Source organism: Anser brachyrhynchus (genome assembly GCF_964034855.1).
Source record: "Anser brachyrhynchus genome assembly, chromosome: 6".
Lineage (NCBI taxonomy): Eukaryota > Metazoa > Chordata > Aves > Anseriformes > Anatidae > Anser > Anser brachyrhynchus.
In genome coordinates, this window is record NC_137700.1 from 34,199,308 (window position 1) to 34,221,385 (window position 22,078).

General features: G+C 41.4%; 1 protein-coding gene across 6 annotated transcripts in view; it reads left to right on the plus strand.

Moving 5' to 3' along the window:
- ADD3 (adducin 3) overlaps nucleotides 1-22,078 on the plus strand; it is a 99,655-nt gene that overhangs the window by 41,022 nt on the left and 36,555 nt on the right. The window contains exon 1 of one of the 6 annotated variants that reach the window (XM_080597293.1): nucleotides 13,218-13,290. The exons of the other annotated variants lie outside the window; for them this stretch is intronic. The gene's annotated coding sequence lies outside the window, so the exon portion shown is untranslated. Of the gene's footprint in view, nucleotides 1-13,217; nucleotides 13,291-22,078 lie in introns of those variants that run through there. 6 annotated transcript variants of the gene reach the window in all.

A 22,078-nucleotide genomic window follows, 5' to 3' on the forward strand; every position in this document is an offset into this window, starting at 1 on the left:
CTTAAAACTTCCATCCACTCAATACTGATTTAATAATTTCAACAACAGCCTGTCTTTTTAGGATTATTCTTTTCCCGTTGTGCATTGGACTGTATATAGTAATGCTGACCTTCTTAGCAAATGTTGATATTTAGAAAGTCAGTTTAATAAACACTCTGCTTTTTGTTGCGCCTCAGCTGAAGCTGGATTTACTTCCTAACAGCTCAGTTGTAACAACAGGAGGGCTCTGTCATTCTGCTAACGAGCAGTCACTCTTCACAGAGAACATCTTGCATTTAACTTTGTTAAATGTGGACCGAGTTTTAAGACTTGTTTTAGCGTGTACCCTGGCGTATCAGGGTAAAACAGTGCCAGTCGAGTGGTTTGCAGCTGAGGCTCTCTTCATTCTGCTCCTAAAGGGCCTGTGCTGTTAGCTGAGTTTTTCCAAAGCTGTAGCCTCTGCTCGTTATCAGCACAGGGTGCTAGGAAACGTGATTTGTCTTGTATTATCTTTAAGCTGATGAGAGTCTTGGTGAAGAGGGGATGGGGGGAAAAATATCTCTGATGTAGGGTGAGTGCAAGTGCGCTTATTTTATGCTCAGTCTGTGTTTGGGAATCATTTTCAGTGGTCAACAGTTGCTGCTATTGCCTGGTGTCAACACCTCCGTATGGAGAAGCAAGCTCAGGGTTACACATCAACCCGTTCAGATTGAGGTTTATCTATGTGGCTGTTTGGAGTTAACTGTAATTAGAACTTTCGATTTTAAGTAAAACTTATCCATGCTTCTGAATTAATGTTAGCATAAAATTGATGAATTGTGATTGCTGTATCAAATCTGTTTGTTCTGAACTTATGTCCGTCTTTAACTGTAAGGATGTCATTATACTTGATGTAGACTGTAAATTACAATTGAGTTAGTTCTTCTAAGCTAAAGCAGTCCAAGACCCCAAATGTAATTACTGAGCAGCAAAACAAACCCCTTTGTTTACATTGTTTGCATTCTTTGAATGTGATCCTTAAAATTAAAAAAAAAAGTATAAAAAAAAAAAGTCAAAATCACAAGAGTTACAAGCCTGTATATAACAGTGAATAAATTACCTTGATATTAGGAGCATGAGTATGCTTCTGTGAAGGGGCAGAAGGAAGTAAGTTTATGAATGCTCTCAAAGGAAGAAGCCTGTTGATACCAGTCTCAAGCTTGCAGGAGGAAGTAGCTTCAGAAAATATCAGTGTTGCTTTCAGTACGTTGGTAACTGGACTCTAGTATAGCAAATTCCATCGGCAGTTCCCATGTCAGCCTCCCGCCTCTGCTAGTTGAAGCCTTTTCAAGACATTTCCATGTCTGATGCAAACACCGGTGTGCCCATTACAGGCTTTCCAGAGTAAAACCCAAGATCAAGAGTTGGTAAGATGTAAGGTGAAGATTTTTTTTTCTAATTGTGCATAGCTTTGAGACTTTCACAGCGTGAGTACGATAGGGCCCTGTAGTTAATTAGAACATTGCAAGCACTTTGTGGATAGACCTATCAATACAAACAGGTGAATGCAATGCTAATATTTTTAGTAGACAGAAGTAATCTGTGGGAGAAATAAGGCTGGAAATCTTATACTTTCAGCTTATCAGTGTTGTTTTTAATTTTATTTCTTTAACCTGCCATTTCAAGTAAGCTTTTAAAGTCAATACTAACTTCCTGTGGCTTTTTTAGGACTATAAACTGTACATTAAGGTATTTTCATGAATTTATTTGATCATGATCTTGGTAGTTCTTGTAAAAATGACCTTCTCTTCTTTGAAGTGAGTACAACAGCAATTGTTCATCCAATACAGCAAGGCAGAGAAAAACATTTAATATGTCCTTTTTGTCGGTGGTAGTTTCATCCTTCAGTGATCACATTTAAATTCCACATCTGATAATTAGTTTACTTATCCCTAAACACTTGGATTACTGCAAAAGCACCTTCATCAGGGTATCTCGCTTAGTCCCTGGTCATTGGGGTTGAGCTTATAATTTACAGAAGCACAGCTGGAATCGTGTAATGATGATCACTTTAAATTAGTACTTGCAATCAGTATGGCAAGGGTAAAGAGGTGCTGAACTGAAGTGGAGCTTTGAAAATTGGATAGTTCTAGTAGTAGACAGGCTTAGTTATTTCTTGCAGACACTCAAACTGTGGCTGAAGTGGCTCCCTGCACACTTGTGTTCCTTACCATGTACACGCCAGTGCTTCTGCTTTCCATGTAAGCAGTTGCAATTAAGATATGTAATCGGGACAAATAATTTAAGTAGAAGCAGGGTAACTGGCAAGTCACAGCCAAATCAAAGACAAGTCAGGCTGCAGAGGGTGAGTTGGTTATCAGGTGTTCTTGGGAGAAGGAAGACCTGTGGCTGCTATGATCCTAGACCTCAGGAGGCAACTCAGCAGATCTTTTTGAAGGTCTGGGAAGGAGCCAGGGACGAGCAGTACGGGTAGGACAGAGTTTCAAAAGCCAAATGTATACTGACCGGAGGCAGGAGCCCTTGGGGAAGTGGTCTGAGGTGTTCCCAGGATCGTGTAGGAACTATTGCTGAGGCAGAGACAACTTTGGTGTGTGATTGTGAAAAAGCATGGAGAAAAGAGGCTTTTGTTCAATTATGAATAGGAGGAAAAACGTTTTCAATCAAAAGATCTGAAAAGGAAGGACGACTTCATGCTAAACCAACAGGGAACCAGCAAAAGGTACTTGACATTTTAGAAGCTCATGGACAAGTTTTCAAACTTAAGGGGGAGAGGAAGCCAGCTGTTGGTGAAGACAGCTTGGCATGTCCTGCCTTCTAGGAGTGAAATTGGGAATAATCTTCCAACAATAAAGGTACAGATTAGCAAAAAAAATCAGCTCAGGTGGGATAAAGAGTAAGCGAGATGAAGGGTAGAGAAGAGTCTGAAGACAGACCAAATATATGCCTGCTCCCACCTGAAGGTTTTACAAAATGCCAGCGGGAAGAAATAATTAAAAATGGTGATGTGTGTCTTTTAGTGAGGCTGTAGATGTGTCACAACTTGATGGTCGGAAGAAATCCCATAATTGCAAGGCAGAGGTGACTGTTGATAGACAGCTTCTGGATGTTGAAGAAAGCTTCAAGGTGAAACAGAGGATTTGTTTCAGTAATGAGTTACACTTCTAATTCTGTACAATGAAAAATACTAGTATTGCAGTACCTATCGCTCACTCAGAACAAAGAGTGACGTCTTGGGCCAAAAGGCTGCCTTGGGGTGCAGCTGGTCAAAGAACCTGCAGGACAGGGAGCAGTTTGATCTGATTCTGTGTGCATGGGCTGTGATTTCAAGTGCTTGGTATCACGTATCCGTGGCTGTAATATACTGTAATTCAGGATCTTTTCAGAAATAGCCAGAAAGTTCATTATGGTAGAGTTCTTAATTTAGGAAAAAAAAAAAAAAAGTGCTAGATAAAAATGAGAGAGCTGGTTTTTTTAGGAAATCGAAGCTCACAGGTAGTAAAGCAGCTCTTGAAAGACTGCATATTAGAGGTTGGATAAAATACATGCCATATATCAAATATGCTGTATTCCAATTTTTTCTGCTCTTGCCACTTTTTATTTGTAAGAGGCAAGGATGGTTTTATAGCAGAGTTAAGGAATCTATTAGAAACAAGGAGACATCTTTCAAAAGCTGAAGCTGTGTTCAAACAAAGAAAATAAAAAGGAAAAAAAATACCCTCTCTCAAATTAAATTTTAAAGTATAATGAGGCTGGCCAAAAGATATTCTGAGAAACAATTCACTAAAGACATGAGAGCCTATGATAAATCATTTATATTGAATCATTTCAGATACTTGCAGGAAATTGAAGTCCTGCCAGACAGACTGGAGAGCTGATGGATGGCCCAAGTGTGAAAGGAGCGCCCAGAGCAGATAAGGCTCAGAATGAAAGCTGGGTGATTTGTATGCAAGCTGACTTCCCTGAGAAGTCTTCATGCAGGAACTTTACGGTTGAATCTTGAGAATCGGTTTCATACCGAAAAGTTGATAGAAGACACTTTTAGAATCTTAAAAAAAAAAAAAAAAAAAAAAAGTAGCTAGTTGCCCAGTAGCAGATATTTGCCCAAGAGATTGTAAGGTAACTGCAAGTGAAAATGCTGATCTAGCAACTGTGATCCATTGCTTAAAGCTACCTCAGGATCAGAGGTATAGGCAAACACAATTTCAGTATCTTAAAAGCATTCCAGAAATAGTCGGGGTACCACAGACCAGCGAGTCTATACAGGTGAGTTGGTATGTATCATTACAAATAAATAAACCCCACAGAATCGGTAAATATGTGGGCATATATCATGTATCGTGTGGTTTGGGAAAAGTGAACGTGTACGCTTCAAATAGGTTGATGCTCTTCAGTCTTATGGCGGACGTGCAATTTGCTGGTTCTCGTCTGCCCCTTCAGTTTGTAGAATTGAAACTGCCAGTATCATAAAATGTAAAAAAAGCAATTATTTATTCTACAATCATGTGCCTTTGTGAGGAACGTACATACTTAATAACCAGAAGTTTAATGCCATACCACAGTGTAACTTTGTGTAAAACCCGTGGATGTTCATGAATAATTAGATCATAAGAAGTAGTGGACTGAAATCAACGGTATTGTATTGAGTACATTAAATATCCTATATGTGGTCAAAATCTGTGACTGCAAACCTATATTTAGATGTGAATGTTTGCTCAGTTTTGGTCAAGTCCTGACCACAAGGTGTAGGTAAAACTTGCTTTGTGGTGAGTGGTGGATGCGGCATGGTCAGCAGAGTCCTACAAAATCTGCCAAGTCTGAAATTTCTGCTGTCTTCATATGTGATTGGCATGAGTCAGGGTGGATGCCTGTGGCTTTTTTTAAATGGTACTGCTGATCTTGCTTCTTGGTAAGAGGATACGTAATGAATAAGGTATAGTGTCTTCCTTGTTTCTGGTACAAGAGTTAAAGAAAAAAATTTCTTGGGACTAATTCTGGCTTTGTGCTAGCTCTTCTATGGGTGCAGCCTCTTTGGGATGTCTAACTTTGTGTGTAGACTGAAAGCATTTTTTTTATGTTAAAAAATTTGTAATAGATTTAAACATCATTTTTTTTCCTGCTTCACTGTATGTATATGAATTCATGATCTGAAAGAGAAAGTAGACATTTAATGAACTTTACATTTTCTGCAAAAGAGAAAAATACCTGATGAAAAGGAAGATATACTTGATAGACTTGTTTTGATGACATCTCCATTGAAAAAGTAAACAGTTGCACAAAGCAATAAGGCTGTCTGCCGTGAGGATTTTTTTTCAGCTGCTTACCACCCTGAGCAGGAAGGATTTGCATTTCGACCGTATATAAAGTTGCTGATGATCTGTGGATATATGAAAAGATAAGTGACTGAAAAAAAGCCCTGAACATTGATCTTTGTAAAATTTTAATACTATAACAACGGTGAAATAGTTTTGAAGTAAAACAGGTTTACTAGACCAGAAAAAAGGCCTTCTCCTGCATCTCTCAGCTATGTACCAGTTTTGTACCAAGGAATCATAAAATGGGGAAAAGTCACAAAAGAGGTCAGGTTCCTTCCACTGAAACATTTTCTTTGACAAAATCTGTTTTCTGTAGGCCGTGGGGAGATGCATATGCAGATACGTTTATTCTAGTCTTTTTAAAACCTAAAACATCAAGTTTGCGCTGTTGTTTTCTTGCACGCGTTGTGTCATATGGAAGAAAGCATATGCTTGTAGGTGGGTGCTGCTAAACCTGCATGCTTCAGAAAAGTATTCCGAAACCCGTTCATCTTCACCATCATTTATAATGTTCCATGCTTGCCATTAATCATACCAGTTCAACCCCAAAATATCTAGCTGTGGTATAAGGGGGCTGGGTTTAAATTAGCCTTTACCAAACAGTGTAACAGGATGTTTGTAATGGGCTGATGGATGTGTGGGTTTTGTTTTTGCTTTAACTCAGCTTTCACCATGGACTTCTAAAGGATTTCTGATAGAAAGCATCACTTCGCTTATTTACATGTCATACTAACAGTGCAATATAAAGAATTTAATACCTTGCTGAGGTCCAGAAGTGTGAGCTGTTTAATGCATTTGCTAACTCTTTGGCTCATTTATCCTCTCATGACAGCAATAACAAAATACGGAAATTTTGGTTTTCAAGATGTACATTAGCTTCAAGCATTTATGGGAAGCAAGGGGGAAAGTGTTATAGTTGCTTTAAAAATCTTTTATGGAGCTTGTTAAGCACCATTTCCTCTTAAGGTTATTTGCTATATAGTAGTCTTCATGGAAATACATTTTCCTAATCAAGTAAACCTGTATTTTGATCACAAAATACAATAAAATGTAAATTACTATCTTTCCCATTCCTCCTCCTGTCGCCATTCCTCCTGCTCTCTTCCCTGCATGTTGACATCTTTGGCGATTTATATATTTCAGGGAATCAGATGTATTTTCACTTAGCGCTTGTTATGTTAGCAGCTCCTGCACTTGATATTCTGCAAGCTTGTTTGTGCTGGTGACATTTTCTCGCAGCATATTTTAGCTGTACGTCCACATTCGCACCACCGTTGCCAGATCTTGCTGTTTGCTTGGTAGCTGCTCTGCGCTCGTTTCGTACTGCTCTGTGTCGCAGTGCAGAAAATCAGTATGTAATACAGCTTCTGGAGGGGATCGATACCTCTGAAGTTAGCGAGAAGCCTGGAAAAACACACGCCGAAGTGTGCTGCCTGCGCTGCCGTGTGAATTGCAATAGTTTACTGAGTAGGTTCTTGTTTTAAAATCCACCATTTGTCATTTTTCTCCCTCGGTATTTAAAATAACGAAGCGATCTCTTCTTGGTGTGTATTTCCTCAGTCTTGCACGTACCCTGCTAGTGTGGCAGAGCAGCGTTTGTCTTGCATAACTGAAGATGTCTGCAATATGGATGTCTACTTGTGAATTATGTGCTTCTGTTGTGATGCATGTCTAGTCAGTACAGGCAGCGAAGTCTAGCAAATTATCCACTTCAGCCTAGAGGGAGGCTTCAGACAATGAATTCAAATGTTTGTAAACATCTGAGCTTAAGCAAAAGAACCCCCCTCTAGGACCTAATGGATTTGTGGACACGAGTTGAACATGGAAATGTTATTTTTCTGTAGCTCATGCATCATGTGAACGAGGAATGAGAACTCTGTTACTTTAGGAGCGAGGAATTTTCCTTTCAGACTGGGAACTTAAAGTCCGTGGGCATCTTTGTTTCTGGTTTAAATTCGAGAGAGAAAACCTTAAATCGTCCTAGGTGACTCACGGGCTGTTTACCCATCAAGTGTGTAGGGGGGTAACTCACCTGGACTCCTCTGGCAGGTTCAGGTGGGTGCTCCTTATCCTCAGCCGCTGTGCAATGTGTTTCTGGGTGCCATCGAGCACTTTCCTTTTTCATTAGGGCATGTTGCACACATCGTCTGCCCGTTTGTGTGGGCGCCTTCTCAGCATGAGTAATAATACTAGCTGCCTCACGCCGTGGCTGTCTGTGGAAGCTGTGGGTTCTCTAAACACCTTTCACAACCTTTCCCTGGTAAATGCTCGGTGTGTAGCGCATCTGAGAGCTGCACACCTCTTCAAACCCCGCTGCTGCAGTCACCCGTGGCTGTTTTGGGATGTGAGTGGTGTGCAGGCTTGGAGCCTGCTCTGCATCTGCATTCAGCCCTAGTCACCGCAGCCCGAAGCATCACACCTCAGTTTAAATGCTAAATCCCACAGAACTGAAGAATTGTGGCATTAATTTATGAGAGGCATTTTACGTGATTTTAAGCAATGCCTGGGTCCTGGGCAGGTGTGCTGCATGGGGAAAAATTATGCTCTATATCAGAAAAAGAAGAGTAGTCTGTGAGTGGTCGTGTTGGGTTAACCTCTTGGCATGTGTACACCTGCAGGGTTCATTTGGGCTATTTTTATCTGTAGTACTCAGCTGAGCTTCACTGGTGCAGTGACATTTACTCTTGTCCTTCTTGACGTGTCAATATTTTTGTAGCCTTCTGTCAAAACATCACTGTAAAACTGAGCTTGAGAAACAGTCCTGAAATTGATGAGCATTGATTTAATAAACACTCTAGTAAGCATGGGTGAGGTGGGCATCACTTCTGGGCTGTGTGATTTCCTAAGAGGCACCTGTCACTGTCACCACCCCCTACTTTACTGAAGTGCCTCGGAGCTTGAGGTAGGTCTAATAAAGCCTTTACTCCCTGTGAGATTTTTAAATTAACAACTTCACTGTCTGTTTTGCTGTTTCGAGTTTTGCCTTGTATTGCCCAGTACTTAATATAATATAAAATAATTATGATAAATTATTATTTATCATTTGTATTGCAGCAGCTATGAAAGGAGCTAACTTACAGAGCTGGCATTATACCCTGGAGTTCCTGGGACTGCGCGGTGTGAGTGCTGCTGCATCCCCCTCCTTCCCCCCATGCCTTCCTTCCTGCTGTAAAACTGGATTGAAAGTATAAAGAAGCTTTTTGCGTGTGTTTCTCCTACATGAGAAACTCAGATTTTGCTGTGGCAGACAGAGAACAACGTAGGAAACCGTCCCTCAATGGATTTGCCCAGTGTTGAGCAGCTAGAATTGAAATTACAGGACGATTTATGAGAGCTGGTCGTGCTTTCAGTAAGCAGTGTAACTACTGCAAAAGTATAGTGAGATTACCGGCAATGTAAAGTGTGCTGTACTTCTGTTTAAAAACAGTTTGCTGTTTCTGTGTACCCATCAGCAAGCCATTCGTTCCAAGGAAGTAAAAAGAGAAGGTATTTTGAACAATGCATGCAATACTGCTCTCCAGTCAACCACAGAATTTGGATTTACTTTCCTTGGAAAACTCTAAATTGCTGCAATCCTCTGTTTTTGTAGTTTCCCACTGATAACGCTGAGTGCTTGTGTAGGTGTTGCAGAGATTATACAATCTTCCTGAAGCATACGTCTAAACTTCACAGATTGGTATTTAAAGAGGCAGTGTTGAAATATTTCATCATTGTTACTTGCTAAAAGAATATTGTTCTCATGCTTGTTTCTCATGCTTGTTTTTCTTCTCAGAAAGAGCAGTTGGAGCGAGTTGCCCAGGGAGGTGGTGGTGTCACCGTCCCTGGGGGTGTTCAAGGGAAGGTTGGATGTAGTGCTGAGGGACATGGTTTTGTGGGTGACATCGGTGGTAGGGGGATGGTTGGACCAGATGATCTTGGAGGGCTTTTCCAACCTTAATAATTCTGTGATTCTGTAATTCTATATGGACGCTGGGTCCCAGTCCTGCTGCTCCAGTGTTGTTTTTCTTCCCACACGCTGGTACCCAAGCTGGTACTTTTAGCAAACGAAATTTATTCAGTGAGATGGGCAAGATAGCTCTTCCTGGTGCCTTTTTGCAGAGGGATAGCCCTCCAATAGTTACTTTTTACTTAAACACTGGTTCTGAAAATTGCCAAAGGTTTGGTGTTTTCTTACTAGTGTTCTTCTGAGTAGCTGTGCAGTTTGAGAAGTTGTCCCTGCCTGATAGATCCAGCAAGCCAAACAGTGACCTGCTGTTACTAACAAGCAAAGAGCTGTTGAGCAGGTGGTGTTGGAGCTGAAGAAAAAGCCAGTAATGTATATTAAGAGTCTGCTGTGTGTGGCTTTACCCAGCGATAAGGAATCCAGAGGAAAGATTTGGAGCTTCTGAATGGGGGTTGACTTCAGTTAAGGGAGGAAAAAATGTATTGTTTTATTCTTTTGTTTGGATTGCTTTGTTTGCTTGTTTGTTTAAATGTGTTAGAGGAAGCAGATAAAACTGCCTGTAGCCTTGTGAATTTATTCCAGAGTGGGATCAAATTTCCTGGCGCTTGGTGGAGAGCGGGGTCTGTGGGTGTTACTGGTACCATCCTCTTCTCTCGTACTCTGTGCCTCTCCTGCAATCCCCGGGAGGTGAGGGGATTATATTCAGAGGAAAGACTAAAGGTGTGTCCCACCTCATTCTCGCCAGCAAGCGGTGGCCGTGGCCATCCCGTTCCCTGTGCCCTGCTTCTTGTCCTGCACGCTGGCCTGGATTTTGCCTGGATTTTGCCCCTCCAGCCCTGCAGGGCCCTCTGTGCAGTGGGGCAGGGAGAGGAAACAGGCCAATTCCTCCCTGCGCAAGCAGCTGGGCAGCGGTGGCTGGAATTAATTGCTGATCTACGCTGCCCATGTTTTTCTTCTCTTGTCACTTCCTTTGCAGCTGTGACAGGGCAGGTTTTCAGGCTTTGAAAACAGCATAGACCTTCTCAGCGGTAGTGATGCAGAGGTGCTGAAATACATGTGCTTATTTGGGTTTGCATGTGAGATAAAGCATCTCCTAAGCACTAACAGCCAATGCTGCTAACGTCAGTATCCAGATTCTGACTATACCTTCCAAAAGTCATCTCTGACTTAGGGTTTCCAGTTTGAGAAGTTCCTCAAGGGAGATTTGGCCTTCTGAATGCAACACGCAATATTTTTCAGAAATTAAGTTGCTTCAAGGAGTCTTCAGTTGAGCGCTGAAAGTAATGAGTTCTGAAAATGTTTGTCTTCCATCTTTGGAAGTCATGTCTTTGGTGTAATAGCTCCAAGGCTATCACACCAAATGGACTGACACTGCTGTATCCAAATGTGAAACATTCAAACTGCTAAAAGTCATGTTGTGGGCCAGCAGTTATGGTAAATTTATCATGGTGTTGGAAAATGTGCGTTATCAACAGTGCTGCACATCTGCCTCGAGGCTTCCCCCAGACCGTAAAAATTCAAAAACAAACCACCCATCACAAATCACAAAATGCTGTCAAAAGTAGGTTCTGAACATGAGAGATGTCAGGAGCTGCCGCTTGCTGGTTTTAGTTTTAGAATCAGTGGAAAAATGTGTAATATCTACCATTGAAGATAATATTTTGCTAGCTTCCACCCTGCAAATCCCACAGATATTTTTCCTCTTGTTTATTAAACTGTTCTAAATGCATTTGTTTTATGGAAATTGTTAGGCCTCCCCTATTAGCAAGCTTATGCTGGCATGCAGTTTACCCAAGAGAACATCTCTAAGTTGTAGTAACAAAACCACTTTTGCCTAAACTACAACCTTCCTAGAGATTTTGCTGATACATAGAATCACATATTGTAAATTTATAGAGTGTGATGTATAGAATGAATTATTTATTTAAACAAATGCTAGAGAAAGTGGTTTGGTTTGTTTTTTGTTTTTTAGATCTGGTCGCAATAACTAAATAAATGAAGTTGTACAAATACACTGAAAATGTCCTCACAAGCTTGTGTTGTGCAATTACTCCTATCACAAGATGAGTATTTAAAAGGTCCTGAACCATTATTTGTGGTAAGAAATACTGTGCAGGGTGAGGAAGGGATGACAGACCAAGATCTTAAAAATAAAATAAATAAAAAGTTACACAACTCTCGTGAGGAGGCAGGCTTCCAGTCACAGTACCCACATCTGCCAAGCTTGCAGAGGCTTTGGGGAGACCTGGGGGACTGCACTTGTAACAAATACAGAGCTGTGTGCCTTACTTTAGCCTCTCGTGCAAGAGATGGCTGCTGCTAACTAACATCTGTCATGGCTAGCACTGTGCATGGAGACGACAAACCCAGCCTGGCTCACACGACAGGCAGGAGTTGGGCTGTAGTAACTCGCTTGTAAATCTGAGCCCAAGAGTCAAGCGTGCTCAAGCCATGGTTGCTACTTCAAAGAGTAAAGGGTGGGTCTTACAAAGTCTTCTGGTCTGTACAGCTACACAAGTTAACTGCTGTGAAAGTCATATATTATGCCTATATATGTATATATTCGTATGCTCATATTTTATTTTAAATATACACATAGCATAGGCACCCTGTCCTCTCTCTGTCATACTGAGCACTTTTTTGGCAGGTAACAGAAGTTATGGAAACAATTAAAATTCCTCTGCAACATTGGATTGCTTACTTGTTTGGAAGAGTGGGTGGTGTTGGGGTGGGGGGAAAAAAGACAGATCTGTACTTCAAAACAAAAGCGTGAAAGTGTTCTGAACTGTTTTTACCAGGAGGTCTTCTCTCAGTTTGTGTTTTGACAGAAAGGCTTGAGTATCAGGAACACAGCTCTGGGTTTTGTACTGTGGTGTGTCTGAATGATAAATATTTAAGAAATCATAGAGCTGCAGTTGTTTTTATGGCCAGTACTGTGTCTGTATCTACTTCAAGGCACTGAACAATGTATGAAAACAGCGCTCTAAGCTTCCCCCCCAGTGCAGGGGGCTGTTAAAACAAGGGATAGGAGCAGGTTGGTTTCTGCTCTGGCTTCGTGCCCTGTCTTTCCTAATGTACTTTAATCTCATCCCTGTCTGACTGAGATTAAAAGTGGCAAAAAGCAGTTTTAAGAACAGAGAGAGTAGGTGGGCAGTGTAATGTTATCCTGTTGGGAACATCTCGATTCGGAGAGTCTGCGGCTGCATTTGCCTGTGGGTTACGTGACAGGTCAGTGGCGCGATGGACTTTGCAAACCTGCGAGTGGGTTCGTGTTTGTGAATCCTGCAGCTGCGGTTTTTCTCCACCCTTTTCTCATGAATAAACTTGAACACTCCTTAGGGGAAGGTTTCTCTGGAGTTGCCACATCTGATGGTATCTTTTCAAACAGTGGTCACTGTCTGTTGGCATTTCTGCGGTGATGGGGAGGGGTAGTGCAGCCTGCCTCCGTGCAGTGAGAAGCAGCATCAGCGAGGAGTCACGGTGCTGTGACAAGAGCAAACCACACCAAATCTAACACTGTTGTCAGGAGGAGCCTGTGGGTTTGGTTCTCAACACCCGTATTTGTTTGGTTTGCTTTTATTTTTTTGCCAGCCAGTGACTGTGAGGTGAGAAGTGTTTAGTCAGTCACGGTGAAATACTCCCTGAAAAGATTTTCATCTTACCAGCAACTCCATATCCCAAAGTGCTTGCAAGTTCGTTGTCTTAACCAACCACCTGACTTGCCACATGAAGTTGTTATGTGCAATTAATAAAATGTTTTGGATTGTTCTGCATGCAACTTGCACGCCATGGTTGGCCGATCAAATACATGACTTAGCAGTGCTGGAGCTCGAGACATCGTTGCGTGAACTTTGTGTAAGAGTGGGTTCATTCAATAAAAAATAAAAGGAGCATTTAAAGAGCCTTTTATTCCTGTCATAAAGATGCTTTGTGCTATTGCTGTTGTGTATTTGACAGAACAGTCGGGGATGGATGCTGAAGAAAATTGTCATGTATTTTGATTATCTTCTATTTCAAACTTCTGTGATTTTTGTCTTCAGAGTAGCGTCATGGCTGGTGAGTTACAATTTTTGTGTTTTGAGTGCGGTTTTCCAGTGCAATTGGTATCTGTGTAGTCCTTAAGTCAGCTGTTCCCTGCTTGCCTCAGTTGTTCTGCATTTGTTTGTTTTGGTTAGTTGGTTTTTGATGAACATGGGATTTAGTTTTGCTTCTGTTTAAGTGGAACAGAGTGCCAGCTTTGAGAGGACTGGCTGCTGGATTTCAAGTGTATGCTGTGACCGTGTCAAGCATAGGACTGATCTTGCTGTGGCACAATATCGTAGTTTGTTGTACTGGCCTTACAGATTTCGGTTTTAATTCAATAGAATAAAACAAATATTTCTGTATGGCTGAGCACAAATAAGTAATTTTGATTTAATTCGCAAGATGCGTTTTAATATATGGTTCTAAAATACAGCACGGTACTGGTCATGCAGCTACAGCAACTGTTGCACTCTATTTCCGTATCTCGGTTTATTATATCAAAGCAGTTCAGCTTCTGTGAGTATACGTGCTAATGGGCTTTTATCATGTGTATAAGTAGTAGCAAACAAGATATTCTTCTGTATCAGCCATTGCAGTAAGAGATAGTCTATTCTCTCGGAAAGCTATAGGAGAATGTGTGAAACAGCGTTCATTAATGTATACTATAATAGCATTGAATGTCTTAGATTATGTCAGGTAGATTTCTTATGATAAGCACATCATGAAATATGTTCATTTTGCCTATCAAATTGGATTTTTGGGAGGGGGGAGGGAAGAAAAGCCCTCAAGCATTTTGAAATTCATAAACATGAGCTGTGGAGAAAAGACTAAGAAAAAACTTCTATTAGATGCTTAAATATGCTTTCGACATCCAGAATTAAGTCTTTTTAATGCAGCTTTGAGATGCGCAGTACTAATCTCAGAGTTTTCTGTGGACATGTAGAGCTTAGCTGAAGCATGGGATGCTCAGCTCTGGCACTAGTTGTTTTTTTTGCATTGTTTCCACATTCTGGCACTCCACTCCGTTTCCTCGCCTCGCTGAGCACTGCGAGGGACATAAATTGACATAACTAGATTTCTCTGACTGGTGCAGGGGAAGCGGCCTGAAAGATAAACTTTAACCTATCATCCTGTCAACAAATTTACATTGTTGTGGGAGTAAGGATTTACGTACTGTATAGTCAAAAATAGTATACAGGGACAATGCATTAAGATTAAAATAAACAAAAAGTGCGTGTTTGAAGTTGTATTTTTCAGCCTAAAAATGAGCTAAGTATTCCACTATCTGATTTGCTTGTCCATAATTTTGTCAAAAGAAAAGTTCTGAACATTTTCTCCATCCTGAGGTGAAAAGCTCTGAACTACAAGAGATGAAAAAATTCATGGGAAAGTTATGAAAGAATTTGATCTGTCACTATGATTTTGTGACAGCCAACCCTTTCTTAGCAGCCTGTACTGTGTTTTAGGCATGCCACAGTTTAGTTGTGCAGTCCTGGGAAATTAATCTCTTATTGAATGCTCTCTTCCTTTATTAAGGCTAATGGGAGTCATGTGTTTATGTCAGCGGGAAAGCAGACCCTTAAAAATCTTTCTGGTAGATTTGGTAGAAACAGAGCTCACGTTCATTATTGCTTTGTTCTGGGCAATCGAAGGTCTCATTAGCGGGATGTTAATTAAGTTCAGAGCACTTCTTTATTGGGCGAGAGGATATGGTTGAAAATATTAAATGAGTGACTTCTCGATTTTATCATTTCCTGTATGGTTGGATTAATTTCTCTGTCTATTGTGTCCTTTCTCCTGTGCTTAAATATTGTCTGTAATCATCTCCTGTGCTTAAATATCACCTGCAGTGGCTGTTACCCATAACCTGGTGCTGACAGAGGTAGCAGCAGAAGCTATGCTGGGGGGCAATGGGATGGGTCGGGGTGGACCCCAGCAGGTCCCATCCAGCTCCTGCTGAGGAATAAACACGACTTTAAACAAATCCACTGGAAATGGCCCTTGGGCAGCAAAGCAGGAGAGCATGGGCCAAGCAGGCCTACACGTGGTCAGCTCTCCCCCAGCACTAAGAGCAATGGGGCAGCCGGGTGGGCCTACCCCCCACAAAGCCCAGCCCTGGACCCGTGACACACGGTGGGAAGGCTTTTCCCCTCCGGAAACACTGCTTTTTGGTGTTTTATCTCACTGAGGCAACCGCAAGCGAACAATGGGCTGTTAAAGCAGGGGAACAGCGAGAGCTCTGCGGCTAACCCAATATTTACTTTGTTCCGCAGGCGGTGCTGCAGGGAGACGCGGGCCGGGCCGCAGAAGTAACGTGGTAGCTGGCCTGCGGGACTGAGTCGGGCTGGGGCGCAAGACAGGAGGGTGGTGGCGGTGTCAGCTTTGGGAGCTTCCTGCCGGGGCTTCCTGTTGTAAAGGGACAAAAATAAATGGAGAAATCAAGGGTGTTGACATAGCAAGAGCGTGGTTTTTCTTCCCGGTACAAATTCTGTCGTATTCCTTCTGCAGCACTCACCACAAAACTATTACTGCATTGATTGTTGTCATTGGGACTGTAATAGTGTCTGAAAATGGCTTAATCACTGAAGTGCCTGTTTACAAACAAGAAGGTGTTGACCTTTCCTGTTTTATTTGGGATCGAACAGTCAGGCTTTCACCTTGCCGCACAGACTGCAGGCTCGCTGTTCTCCTCAATGTAGTCTTTGGAGCCATCGTCCTGCCTCAGACTGGGCACATCTGTAAGTAATTTGATAAATTGCACCACTGATATCTCAGAGATCAGAGAGTCAAACTTGCTCTGCTGTGAATTTGCTCAGTTTCAGAGAAATGAGAATACAGGGGAATGCTTCAGTCTACAAACAAGGTACTGTCCGGCTGTGTGCACAGACTGGGTCTCTTGAAGGTGCACTTGTAATTCACTTTATTAGATACGCTGTTATCTCAAGTGTTGGTTAAAATGTTAAATTGTGGGGGAGATGTACGTTTTGAGGAAGTTCACAAGGGACACAACACTCAGATGTTTTGACAGTAGCTCCTCCTTTATAAAACGGAAACAAGTTTTCTTGATCCCTCAGCCTTCACTCAGACACACACCCTTAACTACCAAAACCAGAAACCAGTCCTCCTGTTGAGTTTCTTTCTTTCCTGGATAAAATTTTTCTGCCTCCGCTGCAGCAGCAGGAGCCCATGCAGTACCTGAGCAGTTCATCTGTCTGGACACGGTCCTGGGCAACCTGCTCCAGGCTGAGCAGGAGGGTTGGACCAGACAGCCTCCAGAGGTCCCTGCCAACCTCAGCTATTCTGTGATTCTGAGTGTTATGTAGGTCAGTTGGTGTGTCCATTACAAAAAATAACAAGCGATGAAACTTGTTTTCCCTTCTGCACCAGTATACTTGTGGCGTCCTGAGATTATTTTTTTAATTTGCTTTTCTCAAGGTATTTAATAATGAGGAATTGTGGCATTCGCTTTGGGCATTTGCCTACTCATTATGTAAATATATTCCCCTGTGCCCTGACTTGGAGCCTGCTGGAAGTCTCCCAGCCAGTGCCCTGGTTTTACAGCTTTTGGGTTGCATCCGAGGGTCCAGTCCTGGGGACTTGGCCATCAGTTTGATGGGGGCAAAGCACGCTCTTGATGTGGGAAGAGACATTTTAAAAAATATGATGTACACCTCTTTTTTTCAGATGGAGAAAAACAAGCTATGGCAGCAGCTGTACCACGTGAGAGAGTGTGTCATGAGCCTGCTGGGCAAAGGCATAGTGAGGGGCATTATTTCACTGGGAGGTTGGCACTGGCCATGGCCCTCCGGAATGGTCACAAAGGATTTTCTGTTCGGCATCTAACGCAGCAAGAACATTCATATGTTTGCAGAGGGTTTCCGTGGAAACCGTGTAAACTGTGATGCTAGCACACAGAGGCAAAGGTTATACTATTGTAGAGGCCCTTTTGTATTCTTCTTAATGTTTCAGAGCAGCTATATTTCTTAACTGATACTCTGAGCACACATTTTGTTCAGATTATTTTTGTTGACTGAGCATTTGTCATAGCTGTACTGAGGAGGTCAGATGAGCTGCAAGAATAACAACGAATATGTTATTTTTTAAAACGTAGAATCGCTTGAGTATATGATCTGAATTGATTTGTCTTTTTGTTAGTGATAACGATGCAATGGGAAATGAAAGAACAGGGCACAGAAGAAAAAAAAATCAAGCTATTCTACTAATACAGTTCCCAGTTCTGTTAAGTGCTTTTTTCGTTCAGGTACAACCAACACTCTGAGGTCATTGTTCACTGGCACTTGGGGAATTCTGAATGCTTGTCTTCTCTCTGAAGTGTGAACCTCTGCTATTTATAGACACCAGTTGTAACACTGTTTAGTATGCTTTGATGGCTCATGCTGTCTTTATACTACATATTTAAATTTTCAAACATATCTATTGCATTGTTTGTCACATTTCAGGAAATATTACCACCACGGGCGCAAATGCTATTTGTTGTTAAAGGAAACATGATTATCCAAGTACACGTTGGACTGTCCCTGTCTGCAAAATTGTGTTTGCTATCCTCCTTTATAGGTTAAGCTTAATTTTAATGGGAGTTGTTGGTTGGGTTTTTTGTTGTTTTTTTTTTTTGACTGAACTAAGTTCTGCACTTGTGTCTGGGCTCACACTGCATGTCAGCAAGAGCTCCAGCTCACTTGGTGCTCGAAGAAATTGAGGTCTTCTGTGATCACACTGTGTACATATTCATTCCTGCCATGTAGCTATCTGAACCTGTTGGTTACTTTAAGCCAAACGTGGTACACGTTGGTAGAAAATAATTCTCTAAAGCATTACAAAAATTGATACCTGTTTAGAAGAGAAGGTTGTGGGATTTTGATGCTTAGGTTGCAATGAGGTGTAAGTTGCTCGTTCCACCTGATTATAGATCAGTGACCAAAAAAAAATCAGTCCAGTAAAAGTGGATGCACTTAATCAAACTCATGATCAAATTTTCAGAACAAAGAGACAATTTCAATTTAAAGTGTTTTATATTTTATCGCAAAATGCGCAAAACAACTTAGGAGTACACATAATGCAGGCAAGTAACCTAAAGGCATTGATTGCATTTCCAAACAACATAGTTTTGAGAACGGTCACTATTGTGCTGTCACAATAAATGAGGCAGCACTTGGTAATTACTTTTCCTTGTGTATGTCCCGTACATGGATGAAAATAATACTGTGACAGCTGCCTGAGAGCAGTTACCGTTGTGGGCAGTGGTTTCTGCCACAGAGTGAGAGGGTGCAATGTGCTGTTAGCTCACGAGAGCTGTTGACCTACCTTTGGGCTGTGGAGCACACTGGGCTCCTTGCTGCCCCATCACAAGGTGGATTTGTTTATTTACTTACTGTTCTCTATCACATGCTTTGTTATTTTAGGTATCATATTTATAATTATTAAAAGCTTTGTATCCAATGTCTCATTAATGTGACAGTTGAGAATAACTTCAAAAAATAAAAAATAAAAATAATTTTGACCACTTGGAATAGTTCCACCCATTTTAGTTTTTGAGAAACCACAGGTCTTGTTGCTCAAAATCACCGGATTACAAACACCACTTTCAATGTGACATGAAAACGAACACAGGATACACGTAATGAAAACCTGTCTTCAAGTTTCGTATTGTGTAATTGCTCTGAATGAGGGGCAGGGGTTGTGCACCAGGTAGGAGTGTTTTTCATTATGAATCCCAGCATTCTGAGCTGGAAGCCAGAAGTCACAGGAAACAGTCTGTTCATTCAGCACAGAACTTCGCATACTTTCCTTCACCTCTTTCTAACTGCTCTGCAGTGCTAACTCTGATCCGTTTTGATCATTTATTACAGGGAGAACATAATGCTGATGAGGCAGGCAGAATTCAAACTCCCATAGCTATGTGCTACAGAATTAAAAAGAACCTACAGTAACTCACAAATGGTATCTTAAATACTTACTCTAATGCACACTGAAAGTAAGTGCCACCCAGTAATTAGGATGAAAAACAGAAATCCTGCTACATCACTGCCTCAAATAATTCAACAATTTAGCAAGCTAGAAGAATACATCTTTATTAAGGGGGAAAAAAAGTCTAAATACTTCCCAACTCCAAAAGAAGCATCCTCTGTTATCCCTCCAGAAGCCTTTGAGACCAGACTAGGGGGACCAGATTCCTCCTCAGCCTCCTCTTTCCCTTTTTGGAGCGGGAGATGTGTTCCAGCACAGATGCGGTGCTTGCTGCAGAGCCGGAGCCCGCTGGTGCGGTGCCGTCCCACACAGCATTCCTGCATGTCTGTGGATGCTGTCGTGAATGCAGCCTTTGGCAGGCATCTAATCACCTATTATTCAGCACTGTATTAATCAGCTTTCATGGTGTTTTTTTGGCATGGTCATACGTTACTACAGAGGTCTCTAATTACTTGATGAAAATTAAAGCAGTATTAGGTTTTTACAGATGTTGAAAACAACCCAAAACATAAGTGACCAAAATAACTGAAAGCCATAGAAAAGATGTGATTTACTTTCGCTCTTCCAGCAGATGTAATATATGTATTCTGTGTAGCCTCTGACATTTTTGTATCATCAATAATTTTCTTATGGCGTAAGCTGAAATACCATGTTTACCTAGGATGATTTCCATGAGTTAAGTAGTGTAAAAAAAAAAAAAAAAAAAAAGCATTGCCAAAGGTAAAATTAGTGTCATTTTTACAGTAATTTTGATTAAATTGTAAATCAGTTGCTTTTGATTCATGACGATATAACTGAGAGAAGTACTTGCCCCCACATCTCTCCGCACTCACAGATTCTGAGCTCCCAGCCAGTGGGTTACGTGCCTGTTCCTGGCTTTCAGTGCAAACATAAGCAACTTTAATTGCAAGCAGGCAAATATCGTTTTTAGTGGGTATACAAACGAGCTTAGAAAATTCAAATAAAACAACTTTTATGCTATTTTATGAATTCTGTCATAATCATTGACACATTATCTTGAAATTGTTGTATCTGACAGATCCATCTGATGTATTTGTTGATTAAGAATATTCTTAAAATTATAAACAAAGAAAAATAGGAGTCAAAAATGGAAGAATTGCTTGGGGAAGGAATAGCAGGAACGCCTGCCGTGCTGGGTATGTGGTCACTTAGAGGCTGCACACGCTGATCCAAAATCATGACCTGGGTCTTAGCGACTGGCCATGAGTTACTGCTGCTGCAGCTCATTCTAGGAGCCTGCCTTGTTTTTCCTCTTACAGAAATTGTAGAAAAGCTTTTCTTCACTTGCATGGCAGTGTTTTGGTAGAAAGTATGTGTCCTGTGGAGCTGCTTGCTGGTGCCGCCTTGGCTGTTAGGAAATTCTGTCACCGGTGCCTTGGACTGGCTGACCATTAGACATGAAAATCGGCAAATTTTCTTCACATTTCATGCAGCTGCTTAGGTGAAAGAGAATATAGTGTAAATCTCCAGCAGGTTTTGATGTCAGGCTGCATTCTAGAAACAACCACTGCAGGTGTTTGCATGTACCCAGGATTGTGGACAGTATGCAGGGTGCATCCGTGCTGGGATACTGGAGTAGTTTGCGGAGCATCTTCTTTTATTATCCAGGCTTCCAATGCTTGCAGGTGATGATGGAAAAGGAGTGATGAACATAAATAATTGCTTGCTTGAACTGGAAAATAATAGCAGCCTAATTATGAAGTATTTATACATTCTGCTTTTGACATCTTAAAAACTACTTTCTATGCGCTTAGCACTGACTCACCGTACCCCTCGCTGTGTGTCCTACCGAGGCGTTTGTCAATAAATCCTCAGCACTTGTTCAGGGGTGTGCTGGCTGCTGTGCTGGGCACATCTGCTTCTCTGCTCAGCGCTGTGGCTAAGTCCAAAATGACCATTTGACTTCAGACTGGCTGCCTTGAAATCCAGTTGAGTAATTTTCCATTCCTGAAGGTATATAAGACCTTTGCCTCTCTAAATTCAATTTGCTTTTCTAGTGCTGTTAGCAGAAGGTGCCAGAGACAAGAAACAGGTCAAATGCAGGCCAAGTCAATTGAGATTAATGTGCATATTTATGTAGGTAAGACTTTGACTGCAGTAGAAACTTGGATTTACTAGTCAAGTATTTTTTAATTATTTTGAAGCAAGCTAAAGACAGTATTAGAAATGTGAGTAAACACAGAAAAAAGCATTAGTGCACCACCATTAATCTAGGGATTTCCCAGGGAAGGATAATTAAAGCAAGATGCTTTGAACTCTGGTAATTAAGTATAGCTGTCTTTTGAACTTTCATAAAGGAGGTCCTGGCTGCCCTCTGAACCTCCATGTGGCCCTTCTCTGCTCCGTACTTTCCCCTGCCCTCCTCTCCCAAATTGTTCTTAGCCCTGATGTGTTCATGTATCCAGTTCAGACCCTCGCTTCGTGGACAGATGTGCTGGGGTGGCATTTGGAGAACTGAAATGCGCGAGTTGGGAAGGGTAGGATCGCCCCGAGCCAGCCAAGAAAATATGAAAAATGGTAGCATAAAGTGTGCATATCAAGTTAAGTCCTCTGCAGATGAGAATTTTGCATGTATTTGGCAACCTTAATTAAATGCTGCTTTCTTCTTGTTATGTTTTAACACGCATTAGCATTTAATTTATGGTTGCAAATGGACCAAGAAGGGGAAAATTTGTCCAATATGTTGAGGCAAAACTTATTCCAGTAATGAAAAGAAAAAGCAAGATCCTTCTGAGACTGAATGGAGTGAGAAAAGCCACTGTCAGCATAATTTGTAGTAATAGTGTACTATGGGATTTGGGTTGGTTTTGTTTTG